The sequence below is a fragment of the Rhea pennata genome, chromosome 15 (assembly GCF_028389875.1).
Source record: "Rhea pennata isolate bPtePen1 chromosome 15, bPtePen1.pri, whole genome shotgun sequence".
Lineage (NCBI taxonomy): Eukaryota > Metazoa > Chordata > Aves > Rheiformes > Rheidae > Rhea > Rhea pennata.
In genome coordinates, this window is record NC_084677.1 from 16,555,912 (window position 1) to 16,571,796 (window position 15,885).

General features: G+C 61.4%; 1 protein-coding gene across 1 annotated transcript in view; it reads left to right on the top strand.

The window, feature by feature from the left end:
• Positions 1 to 9,668: 9,668 nt before the first annotated feature.
• Positions 9,669 to 15,885, top strand: part of RAI1 (retinoic acid induced 1) — a 31,558-nt gene continuing 25,341 nt past the window's right edge. Inside the window, exon 1 of the mRNA XM_062588048.1 lies at positions 9,669 to 10,023. The gene's annotated coding sequence lies outside the window, so the exon portion shown is untranslated. The remainder of the gene's footprint in view (positions 10,024 to 15,885) is intronic.

Consider the following 15,885-nt stretch of genomic DNA (forward strand, 5'->3'; position numbering starts at 1 on the left):
GGCCGAGGAACTTGCGTTTCGCCGCTAGCGATCTGCTGCGAGCTGGGAGAAGGCAGAGCAGTGCCGCTGCGCCCGCGGAGGGAAATGCTTGCCCGGCTTTGCCGGGAAAAAGCAAAAGCAACGCGCTCTCCATGCAAATGTCGCCGAAATGCGGGCTGCTTTATGTCGGCTCTCAACCGCTTTGGAGGGAGCAGCTAAGGAGGCCGGGCAAGGAGATCGCCTCGGTTTTCTTTGCCGACAAATCCGCGGAGCGGTTGGTAGCGGACGGAGATGCCGCCCCGAGCCGGGCCCGGTGCCGGTGGCGCAGGCTTCGCGACGTGGGAAATCGTTTGTGAAAGACGAGATCCGAGCGGGGTGCGTGTAGCAGAGCACAAAACGCGGAAGCCACCTTGACACTTTGCATTTCGATGTCGGTGGCAGCGGGCGGGCGAGCTTTCCGCGAGGACCCGTGGATTTTCGTGCCTCACGGCGTTTGCTTAGAAAGTGTTCATAAATATACCAGCCACTGCTAACCGTCCTTTTCTGCTGGGAATTGCCATTAGCAGCTAAATTCGGTGTTTTACATATAAAAAGCACTGAGATTTAACTCTGTGCAACGCTTTCTTCAAAGTCCTTGTAAAGAGGCGGCTCCAGCCTGGATTTCGGCTGCGGGCTGGAGTGAGGTGTGGGAGAACGAAGGTTGCGATACGGCTCAGCGTCCTCCCTCGGCACCCGGTGACGTGGCGTGGCCAAGGCGAGAGGCCGCGGGAGCGTTTGCCGCCGAGAGGGAGACGGCAGAAACGGGGGCTGCTGCGCGGTGGGGCAGCCGCCGCGGAGCACGCCTGAGCGCCGCTCCCCCAAGGGCCGAAAACGGACAGATTTGCACGGACGCGGCAAGCAGCACATCCCTGACACTAATTATCCCCTGCCACGTCTCACGTCCCCGCTGCAGAGCGGAGGGGGTGAGAGTTGCTCAGCAGCCTTGAATGTGGAGGGAGATTTCTGTTTCCTCAGCTGCTTTCTCAGCAGCACCTGGACTTTTCCAGCTGTGATTACACCCATGCAAAAACGAGACTGGAGCGAAGGTCCGTATGGAGTTGCTGTTTTGGAAAGGAGATGTAGTCTCATGCCCTGATCTTCCCAAGCATTGCGAGGAAGGATGGGGTTTCAGGGGAAGCAGATTGTCCCGTTTCTTGCCATTCTGGCACATCACAGGCCGGGTAGCAGACTAGCTGGACCGGGGGTCTCATCCAGCCCTGCAGCTCCCGTGGGCTCCGGAGCGGCCAAGCCCCGAGGGACGCGGTGGCCGGGGCTCCACGGGGAGCATGTTGCTGGAAGGGAGCCCGCGCTTGTGCTGCCGATAGGCAACGTCCCAGCGTGACGTTGCAGAAGGATGAGGGGCAGGAGCAGGAAGGAGCAGGGGCAGAAGGTGGCAACGGAGCTGAAGGGCAGCGCGAAGCGCAGTCTGGACTGCAAGCGGAGAGGGAAAAGGCTGGAAAGGAAAGGACATGACCCAGCTGGTCCTCTTTGGCGTTGGTCTCTGACGGAGAGGAGCCAGGGTGGGGAAGAAGGAGGGGATGACTCATAAAAATATCGGTGTTTCCGTGAAGATGCAGTAACCTGGGGGCAGGAAGGAGGAGGGAACGTCCCCGGAAAAGGCGGGGGGAGAGCTGGAAGAAGAAGTCCGGCTTGTGCGGAAATTGCCGGCCCGCGTAGGGGCACCGCGCTGTTCGCTTCGGAGCCGGCGCGGTGGTTGGTTGCTCTGCGTCGATGGCTGCGTGCAGAGCAGAAGGTGCTTTGTGGGCTTGTCGCTTTGGGGCAAAAAAAGGAAAAAAAAAAAAAAAGAAAAAAAAAAGGCAGAATGGGTTTTCCTGGAGGCCTGTGCGGTGGAGATGCCTCTGGAAGAGGCACCCCTTCCCCGCCGGCCCGCTCCGAAGCGTTTCCTCCCGCAAGCTTTGGGCTCGCTCTTCCCTCCGTTAGCCCGCGGGTGATTCCAGCTCGCGGAAGCCTTACACGCGAGCGTCGGACCGGCTCTTAATTTTTATCCCAGAGGCAAAATTCGCTGGGAATAATGCTTCATCACGCTGAAGGTCCTGACACCACCCTTAACCACCGCATCGCGAACCTCCTGTCGCAATCGTGATCTGCGTATGTGTCAAATCCTGCCTCGCAGATAAAAGCTGCTCCGCGGGCACCTTTTGTACTGAAACGCGAAGCCTTTAAAACGTGAAAGAAACAACAAAATGTAGGACGCCACACAAAGCTGACCCACCGGGGACTCGGGGAGGGGGGGAACCCCCGCGAGAAGGAGGGCTTGACACACAAAAACTGTTTTGTTAACAAAGCATCATTGTTCCGAGCTGAGTCGGTTTGACTGGAGCGGTAGGAACACCCCATCTGGAGACAGATGGAGAGTTTGCTGGCTGGAGAGGCGGCGGGAGGAGGGAAGGCTGGCGGCCCGGTGCGAGCCCGCCCCGGTGCTGCCGGCACCGCACCGGGCCGGCTGGGCCCGCGGGGTGTCGCCGGGGGCCTGGCGTGACGTTTCGGGCTGCAACGCAGGGTTTGGGGCTGCAACGCGGCGTTTGGGGCTGTGATGCGGCGTTCTGGGCTGCAACGCGGCGTTTCAGGTTGCAGTGCAGCGTTTCGGGCTGCAACGCGGCATTTCAGGCTGCAACGCAGCGTTTTGGGCTGCAGCACAGCGTTTTGGGCTGCAGTGCGGCGTTTTGGGCTGCAGTGCGGTGTTTCGGGATGTGACGCGGTGTTTCAGGCTGCAGTGCAGGGTTTTAGGCTGCAATGCAGGGTTTTGGGCTGCAGTGCAGCATTTCGGGCTCCAAAGCAGTGTTTCGGGCTGCAGTGCAGGGCTTTGGGCTGCGGTGTGGCATTTCGGGCTGCAACACAGCATTTTGGGTTGCAACGTGGTGTTTTGGGCTGTAACGGGGCATTTTGGGTTACAACGCGGCATTTTGGGCTGCAGTGCAGGGTTTTGGGCTGCAATGTGGCGTTTCAGGCTGTAACGTGGCATCTTGGACCACAACGTGGCATTTTGGGTCGCAGTATGGCGTTTCAGGCTGTAACATGGCTTCTCAGGCCACAGTGCGGCATTTTGGGCTGCGATGTGGCATTTTTGGGCTGCAGTGCGGTGTTTTAGGTTTCGGCGCAGTGTTTTGGGCTGCAGCGCAGCGTTTCGGGCGTTACCTCTTGAGGGCTGGCCCCCGACACGCGGCGTCGGCAGAGCTCAGCGCGGTGCTGTCGTGTTGCATCCCTTGCACGCTGCGCCAGGGCTTCCTTCGGTGTTGTTGTAGCCCAGGGACCAGGGGATGGAGGTGGGAACGGCTTTGCAAGGTGAGCACCGGCCAGCTTCCGCCGCAGGCTGGAGAGCGCTTGCTCCGGCTCCCGCTCGGTGCATCGGTTTTGCCCCGACTTTGGGGAGAGCAGGATTTAGGCCGCTGGAGGATGCCAGGTGGAAACCAGCAGATGTAGAGCTGCAGCTGGTAAAATTGGTGATAGCAGAAAGAGTTAATGCTACGTCTAAGCAAACAGGGAAGGGAATTTGGTGAGGTCCTTGGGTGGGTCCTGGGAGGCAGGGTCTGGAGGAAGCCTGAGGATCAGCACTTTGAAATCGCCCTGGCCACCTTGTTGAGGTTGGAAATGAGTGAGGGAAAATCTGTGCTTGGATGCCTGGGGCCTCTTAGCTACAGCACACGCTAAACACGAGCTGGTTTATGGCAGCAGGCTGTGCTGGCACAGTGTCTGCTCTCCTTGCGGATGGCTCACCAGCAGCCCCTGCTCCCTCTGCTGCCTTCCTTCCCTGCCTGATGGGAACTCTGCGATGGGTTTTGCTCCTGCCAGTGCTTTGAGGGATCGTATCCTGCCCACCATATCTGAATTCCTGATTACTTGCTAATTGCTTGACACACTCTACTTGCAATGCAGGAGACAGGCTCACGTCATCCTCTGTGGTTTGCCAGGGGAGAGTGCGAACCTCTTTCTGACTCGCCTTGAAATAGATGAAAAAGAATAGAGCTTGATATGATTAATGTGAAAACTTCAGCTTGGTTTCCTGCCTCGGTATCTGGGCATTGGTCCTCTTAGCATCACTGCGCCGTGTTTTCCGAAGGCTGGACGCCCGCAGAGGGCGTTGGGGACGTTTCGGGTGTTTTCCCCCGGCCCCGGAAGGGCTCAGGTGGTTGCCTCGAGGCACCACTGGGGTGGTATCTCAGGGGCTCCCGTCCAGACCTCTGCGTTTGCACGGTGGAAGGCTGCTCAGATGCAGCCCGGCTCTTCCCCCTCCGCCCCTGCGGGCTGTGGGCACCTTCCCTGCTCGTCCGCCCCTTCCCGCTCACACGGAGGGGAGCACGGCTTAACAACAGACCTGCAAAGAAAAAAAAAGGAAAAAAAAGGAAAAAAAGGGGAGAAAAGGGAAAAAAAAGTGAGCTATAAAGCAAGAGGCAGTCTCTGGTTTTTGAGCCTCGGCGCCGCGAGCCCCACGAGCGTTTTGCAGACGGCGTGCACGGATCGCTGTGTCCGCTGGGCAGCTTCGGGGTGAAGCGTGGCCCCCGGAGGGGGGGCAAAAAGGGATGCTGGATGCAGCCAAAAACACAGGATGGCGCCAAATGGGTCGGGGTTGTTCATCCGAGCTCTTCCGTCATGGAAGCCTCAGCGGCCCGGCTGGCCGGCTGCAGAAGCCTTCGCTGCGGCGCGACGGCGGTGCCGCCGTCCCGTTGACCGCCGTCCCTTTGCCCGGGAGCCGTGCCGGGGCGTGGGGCTCAGCGTGCCCTTCCCGCCTGTGGCAGGGGCGGCGGGGTCCCGGCGGCGGGGCGCGTGTCGCTCGTGTTTTGGGGGCGTGGGGAGATTCAGGCGAGGTTTTTTGGCGTATTTTGCCGAGCGCCGCTGGGGGTGAGCGTGGAGAGCGCAGATGCGCGTCCCCGGCGCGATGCAGCAAGGTTCCTGATTTAAGGACCGTGATTAACCTCTTTCCGACGGTTGCTAACCAGGTGCAAAAATTGTAACGGGATGAGGAGAAAGCGCAGTGAAAACAGCCAGTTTTCCTCTGTCACCTGGAAACGCTTGCGGGTGCCATTTTCTGTCTAGAAATGTGGCACGGAGCAGGTTTTTGCTTCGCGAAGGGGAGCCGGGGCACCCAGTTTGCACCAGCGCTGCCCCGAAGGTCTGCTCCCAGAGCCGGCCTCCTCCTGTGACGCTAACGAGAAACGAGGCAGAAAACCCTCCTGGATTTGCTGACCTTTTTTTTTGCATGAATCTTACTTGGAAAAGTGTCGTTGGGCAAAACGCCGGTGGGCGAAGCCCGTGGGGTCGAAGGGAGCGGAGGGGCCGCGGAGACGCGCTGGGTCCGCTACCCGCGCGTGCCACCGCGCGCAGGGGTTTGGTTCGGCCAGGTGTTCGGGGCCGCCGCGCTGCTGCGGTCGGGACCTTCTTTCAAAAGCTGAGCGTCGAGAAGGCAGAAGTTGTCATGGTTTTCCGCAGTTACGCGTGAAAAGTGGGGGGCTTTGCGGCTTGTGTTTTGTCATCGCGGTTTAAGCCGGGAGCTGCCAGACTTCCTAATTTCAGGAGATCTGGCATCTGTATAAATCAGGGCACAGGCAGAGCTTGTGTTGCTTGCTAGGCCTTCAGCTCCTCTGCCAAGGACAACTGCAGCCTTCTCGGCTCTGTCTTTTGTGCGTCTCGGTCGCAAGAGCCATATTTCACCTCTTTCCCCAAATACCGCTTTGGCATCGTGTTCATTTTTAGATCAACTTCAAAGCTGATCTAAAGCGGCGATATTTCTCCCCAGAATCGTAAATGTTTGTGTGCGTGCATGTATGGCACGGCGCGGTGTTCAAGGGCAGCGTCTCACCAGCCTTCGGAGCTGGAGTCAGCAGCTGCGTGTGTCGGGGAAGGTCCGGAGCGTCTTTCACCGTGTCCACCGGCAGCCCGGGCTGAAGGTCCAACCCGCACAACTCCTCAGCTCGCCGCTGGCCCGGGGAGCGGATCCTCCCGTGCGGTCCGAGCGCAGCCCCCGGTTCCACCTCCTGTGGCCAGAAGGACCCCACGTGCCGGACCTCGCGCGTCGTCCCCGAGAGATGAGCACGGCCGCCGGGGCCGGAGCGGCGCCGCGTCCGCAGGGCTGCCGCCGGGCACCTCCACCCGGGGCTGGGGATGCCCCCGAGGACCCTGCGTGGGGAAGGGGAGGAGCGGGTGATGTTCTCCCAACCCCTCCATGGGAAGACAAAATGAGCCAGGGGAGAGGGAAGGAGAAAAGCTGCCAAAGTGGGCAAGTATATGGGCTTGGAAAATGTGAGGAGACAGAAAAATTTATTAAAAACAATTAATAGCTGCTACAACCAAGGATTTAAACTGAAACCAAAGCCTTAGGGAGAGAGGAAATGAAGTGGCTTAAGATTGTTATTTTATTGCTTAATATTTTTTTTAAAATATGATATGCTAAATGCAAATAAGCATTCTTACCGAGCAGGAGAGGGAGGGAATGGAAGACATGCCGGGAAAAGTGAGTGGGATCTAGGTTTTGCATCGTTCGCTGAATTACTGGCAGGTCTTTTGTAACATCTGTTAAAAATAAAACAAACATTCATTTCCATTTCTTGCTGCCTGAGATGGCTTCTGCAAAAATTTCAACCTGTCCAGGAATTTGTCTTGAAAGTTGCCCTCCCTCTCCTCACGCCTCCTCTTCTCCAGGGGAGATTTCCTTCCTGGACTTCCCAGGGGCTCCATTAGCCCCACATTAAAGCCTTTTTACTTTGCTCTAAACTCTCCGTCGAAGTAAAAGGAATTCTAATAAACCACTGGGAAGATGCGGCTATTCACTCCTTTTCCATGGAAACCCGGAGCAGAGCTCCTCTCCGCGAAGCCCGGGTCGCGGCGGGAGGAGACCGCGGGGCGCTGGAGAGACGCTTCCCGTTAGACGAGACCTCCGGAGAGCGGCAATCGCCGCGCTCCCACCGCGGAGACCTGCTGGGCGCCGAGGGAGCGCAGCCGGGATCGCCGGTGCCGGCCGCCGAAAAAAAAAAGCCATTAAAGCACCGGATTGGGGGAAGTTAAGGCGGCCGCCGCGCTCCCGTGTGGGGCCGGGACCCGGTTCCTCTCCGGCGCTGCGGGGCGGGAATCGGCAGCGGGAAGGGGCAGGAGGAAAGGGGTTTCTCGGCCTCGCCGGGGCCGGTCGAGGTCCGCGCGGCACGCCGCGGGAGGTCTTGGAAACCCGAGGGAAGCTGGTGAGGGATAGCGCTCGCGGGGACCCGGAGGAGGTCCGGCTCTCCGCGGGCTCTCCTCGGGGCCGAGAGGCGAGAGCAAGCCGGCCCCGGGCTCGGCCGGAGCGGATCTGGACGGAAACTTCGCCAGCTGGAAGGACGGATGGAAGAGGAATGAGGAAGAGACGGCTCCGATCGCAGAGAGCAACGGAACGGATCCGGCGCGGGAGCCGCGGGAAGTCCCGGGAGATGCCGAGGACGAGCCGGGCCAGCGGAGCGCGGCAGGGGCAGGCGGAAGGGGAGGAGGGTGGAGAAAGGCTCGTTTTCCTCCGCGCGGAGGAGGAGGAGGAGGAGGAGGAGGAGGAGGAGGAGGAAGCCTTATCTTTGTAGGTCGCGGTGGCGAGACGCCGCCAGGGCTGGAGCGGCTTCGTTGCGGCAGCGCCGGCGACGACGCTGCCATGAGTCGTTACGTTTCGGCCCCCGGGGAGGGGGTCACTTCCAGGGACGCCCGCGGCTTTTCTTGGCGAGGTGAAGCCGGCCCCGGGAGCCGTCCGGGCTGGGCTTGCCCTGGCTCCGGGGGATATTTGCTCGCCCGGAGGCAGCCTGGCTTCCCCGTCCGGTTGGCGCTCGGCCGTAGCTCCCCTTGGCTGCAGGGTCGGGCTGGGATGGACGAGCTGTGCCGCGGAAACGGAGCCTCTTCTAGTGCCGTCACCTCCGAAGCGCTGAGAAATCGTGAAATCAGCCTTTGTGAAACCAATAAATCACAGTTGCAGAACTCTGAAGCTGCCGGAAAAAATCAGGGCCTTTAAAAACTGAAGCATTTGGCGGCAATTTAATTTGCATATTGGGCTTTTGAGGGCTTATGGTTTCACTCTCCCCGCCGCGCTGAGGTCAGGGCTCTTAGAAGAAAGACCGAGATTCTCGTGAAATCGTATGAGTTCGGGAGTCGGGGATTTAAACCAGAGAATCAGAGAGCCATGCAATTACTGGACTGGACAGGATGGCCAAGTCTGTGGGATCGTGGGGTCCAAATCGCAAATCCTTTTGTCCTATCTCAGGACCAGAAGACTGTTTTGGGGAGTGATCTCCTCTGGGGCCACCTGGCCTGGGCTTTACGGAGCCCACGGCGCCAGGCTGTGTCCCAGCCCTGGTGCCAAATGGCAGAGGAGTTTGGGTTAGGGAGCGATCCGTGGTCGTGAAGGAGGAATACCGAATCCCGGGAGCGTGGCAAGGTCCCGACACGTTTTAGGCTCCTGCAGAGTGGCACCTGTCATGTCTTAGGTGGCCACAACCATTTGGTAGCATCTTTAATATAAAGTAGCCACGTTGTGTCTCGGGGCTAGGAGACGTCTTGGAGGATGGGATGGAAACAGAGCACTGGAACAGGTTGCCTGGAGAGGTTGTGGAGTCTCCATCCTTGGAGATACTTGAAAGCCATCTGGACAGGGTCCTGGGCAAGGCGCTCCAGGTGACTCTGCTTGAGTGAGGGGTTGGACTGGATGATCTCCAGAGGTCCCTCCTGACCTCAACCGTTGTGATTGGTGAAACAACCGGGGGAAGAGTAGGTGCAAGGAAGGCAGGGATGGGGCGAGACGAGACCAAGCGGTCAAATAACTCTCCAGCCCGCCTTGGTGGGACTCCAGAGCTCGCTGCCGCGTGCCGTTGTCGAGGTGAACACCTCGAGTCCGGATAAGGAAACAGCAAAATCGGAGCCGTGCGTGGAGGCATGGAGGGCTACGTCCCGCGGGAGGGACCCGGGCAGCTGGGGCCCGGCCGGCGAAGCCGAGCGCTGGGCGCCGGGGGATCTCCATCCCTTTTCCCCGTGGGGAGCGGTGCGGGAAGGGGGAGGTCGCTCTTTGTCACGGGTTCCCCCTCCTGCCCGGGTGCCCGCGCGCCTCCCCGCCGGGGCTGCAGCTGGCTGCGCGGCGCCGCAGGTGCGCGCCGTCCGCGGGGCTCCCGGCGCCCCCGGCGCCCGGCTCCTCGGGGTCGGCTCCGCGTGCCTGCGGGGGCGAGCTGGTGGTGCCGGGGGCGGCGGGGGGTTAATCTGGCAGCATGAGGCTGCAAAAGGAGGGGGGGTAAAAAAAAATGCAAACTGCAAAGAAGCCGGCAGCCTCCTCCTTTTCCCTCTCCCCCACTCCTCCGGAGGATTAAGCTTCCCCAAAAAAAAAAAAAAAAAAAAAATGTCTGCAGCTTTCTGTTGACCCTGCATGATGGCATTTTTGCGCTCTGTGTGCTGCCTCTGCTGATTGCTATTCCTGGCACAAACACGCACACGCACACACACACAAACCTGGCGCAGATCACACGGGCACGGCGAGCCGGCTACCCGCTCCGAAAAAAAAAAAAAAAGGTGGAAAATAATAATAATAATAATAATTAATAATGAAAAGACCCCAGCAAACGGCGCGGCAGTGCCGCCGCCCCGGGGCGTCCCTGGCCGCCCTGCGCAGCGTCCTGGGCGCCGGCGGCCGCTCGCCCTCGCCTCCACCCCACCTCTCACCTCGTCCCCAGCTCCACCGCGCGCTTTCGGCTGTCTGCCGTAGCAGCCCGCAGCCAGAGCCCTCCACCACTCCTACCGCTGGCATTACATTTTCAGGCTGGATGCTATAGGGCCGTTTCTAATTACCTTATATCCCCTAGTGGTCTATGAATAATGGTTAGTGAAGGAGCTCGGAAGGGCTGCTGAGAAAGGGAAGCGAGAGGAAAAAAAAAGGGGGGGGGAAGAATTGTGCTATTTCTCACATTTTTTTTTCTAAGGATCTAATCTGGCTACTGTGTTCTGGAAGAGGAGGAGAGAGAGACAGCGGGAGAGAGACAGAGAGGAGAGCAAGAAGCGTCGCAGGTATTGTTACAAGCTCTATCTTTGTGCTTTTTGCCTTTTCCTTCGCTTTTTATTTACGCTGCAGCAGAATTCGGAGGTGGGTGGGTGCGTGCGCGTGGGGGGTTTATGCACGGAGCTTCTCCCGGATTTATTTTTCTCCCGTGCGACTCGTGTGCTGTTGCGACTGAATCAGTGCTCAGTGCTGGCATCGCGGAGTTTGTGGGGGGTGTGCGTGTGCGTGTGTGTGTGTGCGTGTGCGTGTGTCCTGTTTGCAGCCGCTGGAGAGCAGGGGGTGGTTTTGCATTTCTGGAAGTCATAAAGAAATTTGCAGCCGGTCCAAAAATCCTACTGACTTGCCGATTGATGAGTATCTGAACAAAGATACAGCTGAGACTTGGAATATTTATATATTTGCGTGTGCAAGAGATTGATTCGTTTTGCTTGTCCTGACTTCTACTTTTCTGAAGTTAAAATAATAATGAGCATGAGATTGCAAAAGGCTCTGCAAATGAAGGCTTTCAAGGGAGGGCTTATTTTGATTTGGAAGTTATTGATGTTCGTGTTTTTCTACTTATAAAAGTTGCAGTGTGGCGGCGGTTAGGCAGCTCGCCGTCCTCGCTGGTGTCTGCACGTGAGAACGCTGACTTGATCTATTTTCTTTCTTTTATTTGGTGGGTCGCCGGCTCGCAGGGCAGGAAAAAAAAAAATGGTTCTAGCAGAGACGCGAGCGAGATCACGGGGCTCGCACATCTGGCTGCGCGCTCGGAAAGCCCCTCGGTGGGACTTTCACGTCCCCTCCCGCTCCCTTTCTCCCGCGGCAGATTTACACCAAAATCATCCGCCGCCGTTAATAAACGAACAAATCCAGGCAACGGCGGGCGAGCCCGGGGACGGGGTTCGCGTTCGCAGAGCGGAGCGGGTGTACGGCGCGGCGCGGCGGGGGCGGCGGCGGCGGCTGCGCGCTTTTGTTTTAAATAACGAAACGGCAATGATTGAAAACATATGAATAGGATGCACTGCAGCGTGCGTGCGTTGCGGGGGGCGGGGGAGCTGGAAAACTGCTTAGACGACAGAAGCGGAGCTGGAGCGGCTGCGGCGCCCACGGACGCCGCGGGGGCCCGGCGCGCGCGCGCGCTCGCCGGGGGGACTCGCTCGGCCGAGGGCGAAGCCGCGAGGGCGCCGGGAGGGAAGCGCGCGCGCTTGTATCCGAGCAAAACTTTCTTGGCTGGGGCTGTAATGGAGCCGGCTAATTGCACTTAAAAATCGGGGGTGGTGGTGGGGGGGGGGAGGAACGTCCGCCTAGGCGCGTGCACGCGCCGGTGCAAATCCGGAAGGGGAGCCGGAGGAGGTCCTGGATCCCCATGGGCCGCCAAAAGGCACCGGCGCCGCGGGCGCCGCCGCGGCTTTCTCCAAGGGCGGCCGGGGCGTCTCGCGCGGCGCGTTTCTCCGCAGCGGCCGCCCGGGGAAGGTGGGGAGGGCCGGGGGGCCGGGGGGGGGGGGCCGGAGCTGCGCCCGTCGCCTCGCCGCCCGCCCGGCCCCGCTTTTGTGCGCGGCTGCTGCGAGGGGGAGCGCGAGCCGAGCCGAGCCGAGCCGAGCCGAGCCGGGGGGCGCTGGGAAGGCGGGCAGAAGCCGCGAGGGCGGAGAGCCCATTTAAATTGGACTTAATGGATTCCCAGGGCAGCTCTTTTAGATGAAAGTCAAAATAAGAGCCAAAGTGAATCTCTGCAGACCTGGCTGTTGCATTAGAGATGCAGCCTGCCGCTCCCTCCCTCCCTCCCTCCCTTTTTTCTTTAAAGGAGAGGAGAGAGGGGGGAAAAGAAAGGGGGGGGGAAGAAAAAGTGTTATCCGTACGGAAGACAGAGTGGAGTTTCTCGTTCCTATAATGAGAGCTCTAATTGAAGAACTTAGGGCCTCTTGGGAGAGTCTTTACTGATCGCGGCTTTTGTTATTCATGCCGCGCTCCGGTCGCGTGGTTTGGGGGGGGCTGGCGGGCGTCTGGCCGCGCGGCGGCCGGGCCGCGATGAAATCCCACCCGGAGCGACCTCGGCGGCGCCGGGCAGGTGCCGGCCACCCCCTCCCCGCTCCCCGCGGCGGGTTGCAGAGCTGCGGTCTCGCCGCACCCCTTCGGGCCGAGCGGGCATCCCCGCCGGGACGGATCCTGCCCGGCACCCGTGCTGTCCGACTGAGTTCTCCGCCGGCACTTCTGCCTCCTCCGCGCTCGTGGCCGCCGGATCCGGGGGCGGCCGGAGCGTTGCAACGGCTCCGGGCACCTGGCAAAGGTGCCGGGCGCCGGCGGGTCCTTGTTCCCACCGCCGACCCTCTCCCGGGCCTGGGAACCTTTTGCAGCTGCGGTTCAGACCCGCGCGGGAATCCTGCCCCGGCTCTCCGCGGCCGGGCCGGACCGGCGGCCTCGCGACCGACGGGGACGCCTGGAGCTCCCGTTTTGCCCGTCCTTTGCCCGTCCTCTGCCCGCTCCGTCCGCGCGGAGCCCGCTGCCCCGGCTCGGGGAGCCGTTCCCGGGCGGGCGTTAGGGAGGTGCCGGCCGGCCGGGGCCGAGCCTGGCAGAGCCGCCCGCGGTTCGAGACCGGCCCCTCGACTGGAGCGAGGAGGAGGGGTTTTCCGTCCCCGTTTAATTTACTTATTTATTTATTTTTGGCGCTCGCCAGGCTGCTGTCATTGGAGCAGCATGCTCCCCCCGCCTTCCCCCCCCCCCGTTTGCAAGGGATCATTAAAAGCTGCGGGCAGCGGGTATCTCGACGCCCTGTCAATCTCGGCCTTTTGCAGCAGCAGTCCCTGAAGGCTGGCGCTCGGCTGCGCGCAGGAAAACAAGCGCAGAGAGGGGGGAGGCGAGAGCGGCGCTCCGCAGCCGGCAATCGATAATTGCAGTGTCAGTCACCGCCCGCCGAGTTCCCGCCCGGCGCTCGCCCGGCCCCTCCGCGCCGCTCCGGCCCTGCGGGACGTAGCAGGTGTCAACAAAAAAAGGAGGAGAAAAAAAGAAAAAACAAAACAAAACAAACAAACCCCCGCCTGCCCCAAAACGCCCTGCACGCTTCGCTTCGCCGGGGGTTATTTCCCCTTTTCCATTTTTTTCCCCCCTTTGCCTCTTCCCCGCTCTTGCCCAACGCCGCTCCCCCCCGCGTGGCTCCGTCTTAGCAAAAACCGAGGGAAAAAGATCAAGGAATTCTCCCTTTTGTGCGGCTTCCCAGCCCGAAGGTGCGCTGGTGGACGGGGAGGCTCAGCGTCCCGGGCGCGCGCGGGTCCGGAAGGGGAGCCTTCCCTTTTGTCTCCGAGGCGATGAGCCGGTGAAGGGATCCACAAATTAATTAAAAATTGCGGCGTCTTGATTGAGTTATTCCTGCTCGCATCCCACTTGCGTATCGGAGGACTGGGAACGGCAGAAGAAAATTCCCGTGTCTTTCGGAACAGATCAGACACATAAAACCAGACTGCCTAGCTCCGGTTTTATCCCAGGCAGCGAAGGAAATAAAAAGGGAATGGCTGCTGCAGCATCCGGAGAGGTTTCTCCCCAAAGACGTGGCCCTCTCCTGCGTTAAAAAATCCTGCAGTATTTGGATGATCCGGAGGAGGAATTAACAGATTTACGTGCCGAGAGTCGGCCAAATTGCGGTTGCAACTCCGCCGAAGTTGACGGAGACCCGTCGGAGATTAATTTGGCCCGAGGTCTCGCGTTTGCTCCGTAGGGAACGTGCTGGATCTCTGCCGCCTCCGAAACGAGAGCTATTCAAATGGGCTCGGCGCGGCTGCACTACACCCGAGCGGCGGCGCGGGGCGGAAACCGCCGCCGGGAGCACGCACGGAGCTGCCAACCCGCGCGGGGTTTCTCCCACGTTTCCCGCTGCGAACGTTTTACCCGGGTGGGTTTACGCTGGGGACGGACGGACGGACGGACGGACGCTCCGAGGGTGAACGCCCGCGTCGCGGCAGCGCGACCGCGGCGCCGGGGGCGGCTGCGGCGCCGTGTCCTGCTGCCGTACGACCCGTCGCACCGGCCCGGCGGCGTAGCCCGGCGTTCGCGTGTCCTTCCAGCGGGAAGGACGCGGCGTTTGGGGACGCCGGCGGCGCCCCGGGGCTCGGCCCCGCTCCCGCGCTCTGCCCGGCTCTGCCGCGGTGCCGCGGATGCCGGAAGCCCCGCGCGCAGCCCGTCTCCACCGGTTAACCCTGCTGCTTCGCCCCGTGCTCCTCGCGGCGGGCACGACGCAGAGTCCCGCCGGGCGGCCGGAGCCCGCGGGCAGAGCCCGGGGGAAGGAGCAGGGCCGTGGCGGCGGGACGGGCGTTGCGGGAGCGGCGGGACGGAGCGCGCGGCCCCGTTCCCCTAACGCAGGGGCTGGCGGCGCCCGAGCGGCGCGCCGAGCCCCGGTTTCCGCACCGCTGCCGCGGCCGGTCGCCCCGGCCGGGCTTGTTATGCAGCACCGCTAACGCCTGCGGCGCGCGCCGAGCTCCTTGGGCAGCCGGGGCTGTAAGAGCGTAATTACTATTCGCTCGTGGTGCGGCGGCTGTAGCACGCGATAGCGCAGGCAGATTAGCAGGTAGGCGCGGGGCGGTGACGTGTCTGCGTCCGTCCGTCCGTCCGTGCGGCTGGAGCACCCGCTTTGCCAGCTCCCTGCTCGCCGCCGCCGGAGTCGGCCGCGCTACGGCGTCGCCCTCGTCGCCCCGCGCGGCGGCAGCCCCGTGCTGCCGGCGGAGCAGCCGGAATCGTGCCCCGGAGCTGGTACGCCCGGCGGGGAAAACGCTGGCCCGGGCCTCGCTCGTCCCCTGCAGCCGCCGGCGAGCCGCCGCCGGGCCGGCGTAGCCCCGTAAATGTCCCTCGCGTCGCAGCCCGCCGGGACGCGCCGGGAGCCGCCGCCTCGGCTCGCTGGCGTTGGCTACCATTTTAGAGGAGATGCGGAGCGGCGGGTAATTATTTCTCTTTCCTAATTGAAATTTCAGCCTCAGTGGTTTGCAAGCGCGGGCGCGCGAAGGAGCCCAGGCGCGGGCGCCGCGAGTGCGGGGCTGCGCGCCGGGCCGGGGCGGGCGCCGGCGTCCCCAGCCCGCGGCGGGCTGCCGGCGTCGTCCCTCGCGCGAGCTCCGTCCCGGCGCCCTGCGCCGGAAAGCGGTTTCCAGCCCCGGCAGCACAGCTTGCATCGACAGACCGCTCATTTTTACAAAGAGAAAAACCGAACAGATTTAGGATTTTGAGGGGGGTTGTTTTATTGTTTCCTTATTTCTCTATTTTGCTTGGGGTGCAGGGCCAATTAAACGAAATTACACGCTGCAGCCTGGCCCCCTGCGCCGGCCCGGAGCAATCAGGTGTAACGCAGCGTGGCTGATGAGAGCCAATCAAGATGTATAAATGAGGTGTTGACATTCAAGCAGCAGGTACTTGTGCTGGAGAGTGTCAGCCCCGGTTCCTGGGGCCGTGCAGCAGGTTTGGGCACGGGGCCGTGGCGCCCGGCGGGGAGGATGGCGCTCGGGCCGCGAGTCGTTCCTGGGGAAGCGCGGCGGTGGGGCTGCCTTGCTGGTGCCGCGTCTGTGCGTTGCCCCTCTTGCAGGGGTGCCCAGGCCTTTAGCCCTGTCCTGGGGGTGCTCGGTGGAGTGCAGCGCTGTGATTTGAGGAAAGGCAGGGAAACTGAGGCACGGGGCAAGCAGGTGGCTCAGCATGGGGTTTGCTTGTCTCTCCTGGCTTGCAGCCCCTGGGGAGAGTGGAAAGGGTGCCCTGGGCTGTTTTTTTTTTTCCCCCTGTGTTGGTGGTGCTTTGAGGCCAGAAAGAGCGTTTCTAGGTCTCCCTGGCGGAGCAGAGATGCCGGGTGATGGCCCGGGGAGGGCAAGGCTCCGCGGCTGGCTCGGGCAGCGTGGCGGTTGCAGGGCAGGAAAGCCGAGGGGAAG